Below are 5,123 nucleotides of genomic sequence, written 5' to 3'. Positions count from 1 at the left end.
GTTTGTGATGAATTCGATTTTCCTTTATCGATTCTTGAGCACGAGATTTTGGTGGCTTTCCGAGCTCTTTGTGATGGATCCAAACCGCTTCTATTAGTCCAAGATCACTAGGATTCACGAGCTCCCTCGAATTGACGTTCTTGCGTTCTAGAGAAAACCCCGCTCTTGCTTCAATTTCCTTCGATTCCTCTTAATCCGTGAGGACCTTCGTTGAAATCTTTTGGGGATGTGTTCTTGAAGTCATCATCTTCATCTCCCAAAATTTTGAGCACCTTTGGACTTGAATTGATCGTCCAATCATCAAGATTTCCAAAGGTCGCAGGCTGGAAAAATCGTTTCTGGGCATGGGCAGATTTCTTCCTATCACCGGTTAAACCGACGCTCGTGAGATGTTGCGTCGGATCAACCGGTGAGTAGGTTTTTCAGCTGTTAGGGTTTTGCTATTTGGCCCATTGCACCGACGTATAGGTTTTTCTTAGCGTCGGTTTAACCGGCGTTCGGTGTGATACGTTTTGTCGCCTCTCTAGACAACTGCACAGACGTTGGTGTTTTGATTTCATCGGTTTAACCGGCGTTCACAACGTCCATTTTGGGGTCTCTCTGGACAACTGCACCGGTGTTGGGATTTGATTTTTTCGGTTTAACCGGTGTGTTGTTTTTCTCGTGCTGACGGTTTAGTCTCACCGGATGAACCGACGTGAACAAATTTGGTCACGTCGGATCAACCGGTGATACTACTGAAAGTGTTTCTTCGCTGCCGGCTCTTTCTCACCGGTTGAACCGATGGTGTTGAAACCTGAACGTCGGATCAACCGGTGATCGTTCTTCACTGCTGCCGGCTCTGACTCATCGGTTCAACCGACATACTCATACTCATATACGTCGGATCAACCGGTGAGTTATACTGTGCTGTTTCTTGTGCTGTTCTTCATGTTTGCTTTCACGATTGATCTCGTTTGTTCCTAGGTTGTATTGTGTTAGTGTAGTTCCTTTATAGCTACTCTGCACTTCACCTAGGACTCTAGGGTTGGGTGCACACTTGGGATCTTAAGCCGAGCTTCCGTTTGTGATAATTTTTTATCGGCTCCCATTCACCACCCTTTGGTCGCCTTTTCGGTCCTTCAGTTCACATGGTAATGAATCCAGGCATTCACATATATATAAGTATAAAAGCACTATCCATATGAGCACCGCTGAGAGGCTGAGCTGTAGATTTGACAAAGTCACCACAAGAGCTTTGTGTTGCTAGAATAGTTGCTTGTGTACTCTAGGCTACTTGTGTCATATGACTGGAATGGTTGATGCTGCTCCGCGGGCTTTGTATATAGAAAAGAGAATCATACCAAATTATGTCTCTTTCATGATCCATTTTCAAGCCCTTATTGGTCTACTGTCAATTGAGCCCAAACCCCGTGTCAAAGCATTGACTTAGCTATTCCAACCGCTTCTGGAAATCACTTCTGCTTGCTCTGATCTCTCAGACAACATGGCCATCCGGTCCCATCGCTTCTTCGTGAATGCTTTGAACAACATTGGCGCAAAAAAAAATAGAGAAAGAAATGGACCGTGCATGACCATTCATCTTTTATTTGCTTGCTTGGTCCTTGGTGCTGATGATACGAATGAATGAATGCATTCTCTTTCCTCCATTGCTTGCCCGGCCCACCTCTTATCTGTCGCTCTCATCTTCCTCTACCTCTCCATCACTTTATTTATTCTATATTTCTATTCATATCAGCAGACCCAGGACCAGATCGAATCGTCATGGAGATGAGCCGCGCGGCTCTTGACGACGCGATCTGGTGGCGGCCGGCCGGCGGGAAGCAGCAGAGCAGCAGCTGGCGGAGGGGGAGATCCGACAGCTTGCTGGGCCGCCGCCAGCCGCCGCGGACCAAGTACCTGTTCCTGGGCGACTACGGGGCTGATTGGTTTCCTGGTTTTCCTTGGGCCAGGCTCGTCACATACAACCTCCGCTTGATTGGTTGCTTGGAGTAGTTAGGGTGTGATTGGATGCCTGCATTCATCCCAACCAGGCCCGTAGGGTGCAACCTCGTCATGATTGGTTGCCTGGACCGGCTACTGAGCCAGGCCCCCGGATGCAAAAGACGCTCCCGAGCCTGGCTTGCGGGATACGGATTTTTCCAGCGTTTCCTCGGAGCCTGGCTGGCGCGATGCGACTCGCGAGCGTGCTTGCAGCTGAGCGCAGACACGCGGGAAAAGTCTAGGTTACCATCCTCGTTTCGTGCCACCGATTAGCCTTATCCTCACCCCCACCGCCAGCGCTCTCTCTCTCCATTCTCTGCTTTCTCCGCAAGGTGAGCTATATATCTTCCTCGTCTCTTCTCTCTGTTATCTTCCTCTCCTCTTCTCTATTTCCTTCTGCTCATCATGGATTGGATGCAGGCCCTAGCCTCTCGTCCATCCTATTTTTGTTTTGCAGTAGGGAGTTCCCAGATCTCTGCATAGGCAAGTGCTTTCTCCTTCCCCATCCATTTTTCTCACCTTCCCTAGTTTATTTACCCTAAGATTTGATGCAGATCTCATGCCACGCCTCACTTTCCCTTCTCAAATCTGCAGCAATCGAGTGGGTCTCAGTTGTTGACTTATTTTAAGGTAAAAAATCTAGTCCTTGGTACGTGGGATTTTGATTTGTTCTTATTGTTTGCCATCCTTGCGAGTTCCCAGATAGTAAACATCATCTTTTTTATGCAGGACCGTAGATCAACCTCCCTTCACTTTCCCCCTTCTGCTGTGTGGTCCGGTAGTATGTTGCTGTGGTAAAAAGCGATGATGGTTCCCCTAATTTGGGTTATAATTTCAATCTGAGCATATGTCCATGTCAACGATGCCGTTTTGTTAATTTGGAAATGATGTAATATTGGTTGGAAAGTTGCTGTTATTTGGCCTCCATAGCTCATCTAGCTGGTGGTAACATCACCATTGCATTCAAGAGGTGACTGCACCTTGTTGTAACCAGGCAACCAGTCAAACTTGCCTGCATCTGCACGTTAGAAGTTCTTGTACATACATGCAATCAAACAGCTGCTAGCGTGAGCCTGGCTGGACAAAAACAGGCAACCAAACACACCGTTCTTGCATGGATTCAGCCTGGCCCCCTGGTACGAGCCAGGCTCGGCCGGGAAGGAAACCAATCACGCCCTTACTGAACTTGTGTGAGGATCTACGATCGGATACCAGCTTCTTACGAGGAATACGGAGATACAGAGTTCGTCGCCAGCGCTAGCCTCCAGCGTAGCGCCGTAGCCGCCGCCGCCGCTCGATTTGTTTCTCCTTTTTGTTCATTCCCCTTCCTCACGCCAACGATACAGGTTAAAACACACACCAAGAGCCGCATGGGCCTAGCTAACCAAAAGCCCATTACAGAGTAACCCACTCATCTCCCGTGGATGCTTGTTGGGCCGAATAGCCCGATTGCCGTGACGCAGCTTTCCTCCTCCCTCTTCAGTAGTCGAAGCCGGCGCCTGGCTGCTGACATCCCCTCCCCCTAAAGAACTGTCTCGTCCTCGAGACAAGTGAGCTTCTCTGAGCTTCAGATAGGTCTTGGAGCTTCTCCCACGTGGCCATATTATTGGGCCACTCCTTCCACTTAATCAGCAGTTGAGGATGAACCTTGCCATGATGATCACACAGCTTTTCCCCTACAACAGCTTCAGGGTCAGGATGAGAATCAGAGGGATTAGGGATCACCGCGGAAGTTTGAGACTTGTCACCAATAGCCTTCTTTAGCTGAGAGACATGAAAGACCGGGTGGATAGTACTGTCAGATGGTAATTTCAGTTTGTAAGCGACCATACCAATCTTCTGCAAGACTTCAAAGGGGCCAAAATACTTAAAAGCCAGTTTATGATTAGCTCTGTAGGCAACTGATTGTTGAACATATGGTTGCAACTTCACAAAGACCATACCACCCACCTCAAAATGGCGCTAAGTCCTATTCTTGTCAGCTTGAATTTTCATCTTTTGTTGAGCACGCTGTAAATGTTGCAGCACCAAATTGGTCATCAACTGCCGTTCTTTTAACCATTCTTGCAGATCAGGTACTGCACAGGACTCCACCACATCCAAGCCGAAGTGTTTTGGTGTGTGGCCATAGACAATCTCAAAGGGGGTCTTACTAGTACTAGAGTGATAGCAAGAGTTATACCAAAACTCCGCAAGTGGCAACCATTTGACCCACTGCTTTGGGCATGTTTGAACAAAACACCTTAGGTATGTTTCTAAGCACTGGTTGACTCTTTCAGTTTGCCCATTCGACTGTGGGTGATAAGCACTTATCAGGCGCAACTGAGTGTGAGTTAATTTGAACAGCTCCCTCCACAAGTTACTTGTAAACACTCTGTCACGGTCTAACACAATGGACTGAGGCAATCCATGCAATTTGTACACATTGTTCGCAAAGGTATTGGCCACTGTCAAAACTGTGAAAGGATGGGCTAATGGAATGAAATGAGCATACTTAGAAAAAGTATCCACCACCACTAGGATGCAAGAGTAATGGCCTGATTTTAGGAGCCTTTCAATGAAATCCATAGAAATAATTTGCCAGCTGTGTTGAGCAATTTGTAAGGTTTGAAGCAATCCTGGATACTTCACTCTTTCAGGTTTAGCTTGCTGACAAATAGTGCACTGAGACAAAAAAAAGTATGGACTGTGGCCTTCAAAGCAGGCCAATCAAAAATAGCTTTCACCCTTTTGTAAGTTACTGGGAACCCAGAATGCCCCCCAAGAGCACTGCAATGTAAAGCTGGCAAGACTTTTTGCTGCAGACCCTTGTTGTGTCCGAACCATACTCTATTCTTAAATCTGAGTAGACCATCCTTGAATGTGAAATTTGTAACAGGAGTTACCACTAACAAGGCTGTGATCATCTTTTGAGCTTCCACATCTGTCTGATACCCCTATATCACTTCCTCTAACCATATAGGCTTGACAGTGGACAGTGCAGCTATCTGTAAACTTTCAGTTTCAGAATCATGAGGTCTTCTAGAGAGTGCATCAGCCACTCTATTTTCCACCCCTTTCTTATACATTATTTTGAGCTGAAGGGCCATCAATTTTTTTAATGCCTTATGTTGCCAAGGTGTTGTCAACCTTTGATCATC

At 47.0% G+C, this 5,123-nt stretch overlaps 1 long non-coding RNA gene across 1 annotated transcript; it reads left to right on the top strand.

The window, feature by feature from the left end:
• Positions 1–2,537: 2,537 nt before the first annotated feature.
• Positions 2,538–2,932, top strand: LOC120646346. The gene is made up of 2 exons (XR_005664394.1): positions 2,538–2,613; positions 2,713–2,932. It is a non-coding gene; the product is annotated as an uncharacterized LOC120646346 (long non-coding RNA).
• Positions 2,933–5,123: the final 2,191 nt, after the last annotated feature.

This window comes from Panicum virgatum, chromosome 8K (genome assembly GCF_016808335.1).
Source record: "Panicum virgatum strain AP13 chromosome 8K, P.virgatum_v5, whole genome shotgun sequence".
Taxonomy (NCBI): domain Eukaryota; kingdom Viridiplantae; phylum Streptophyta; class Magnoliopsida; order Poales; family Poaceae; genus Panicum; species Panicum virgatum.
The sequence above is the reverse complement of the archived record's forward strand: the minus strand, read 5'-3'. Positions and strand labels throughout refer to the sequence as shown.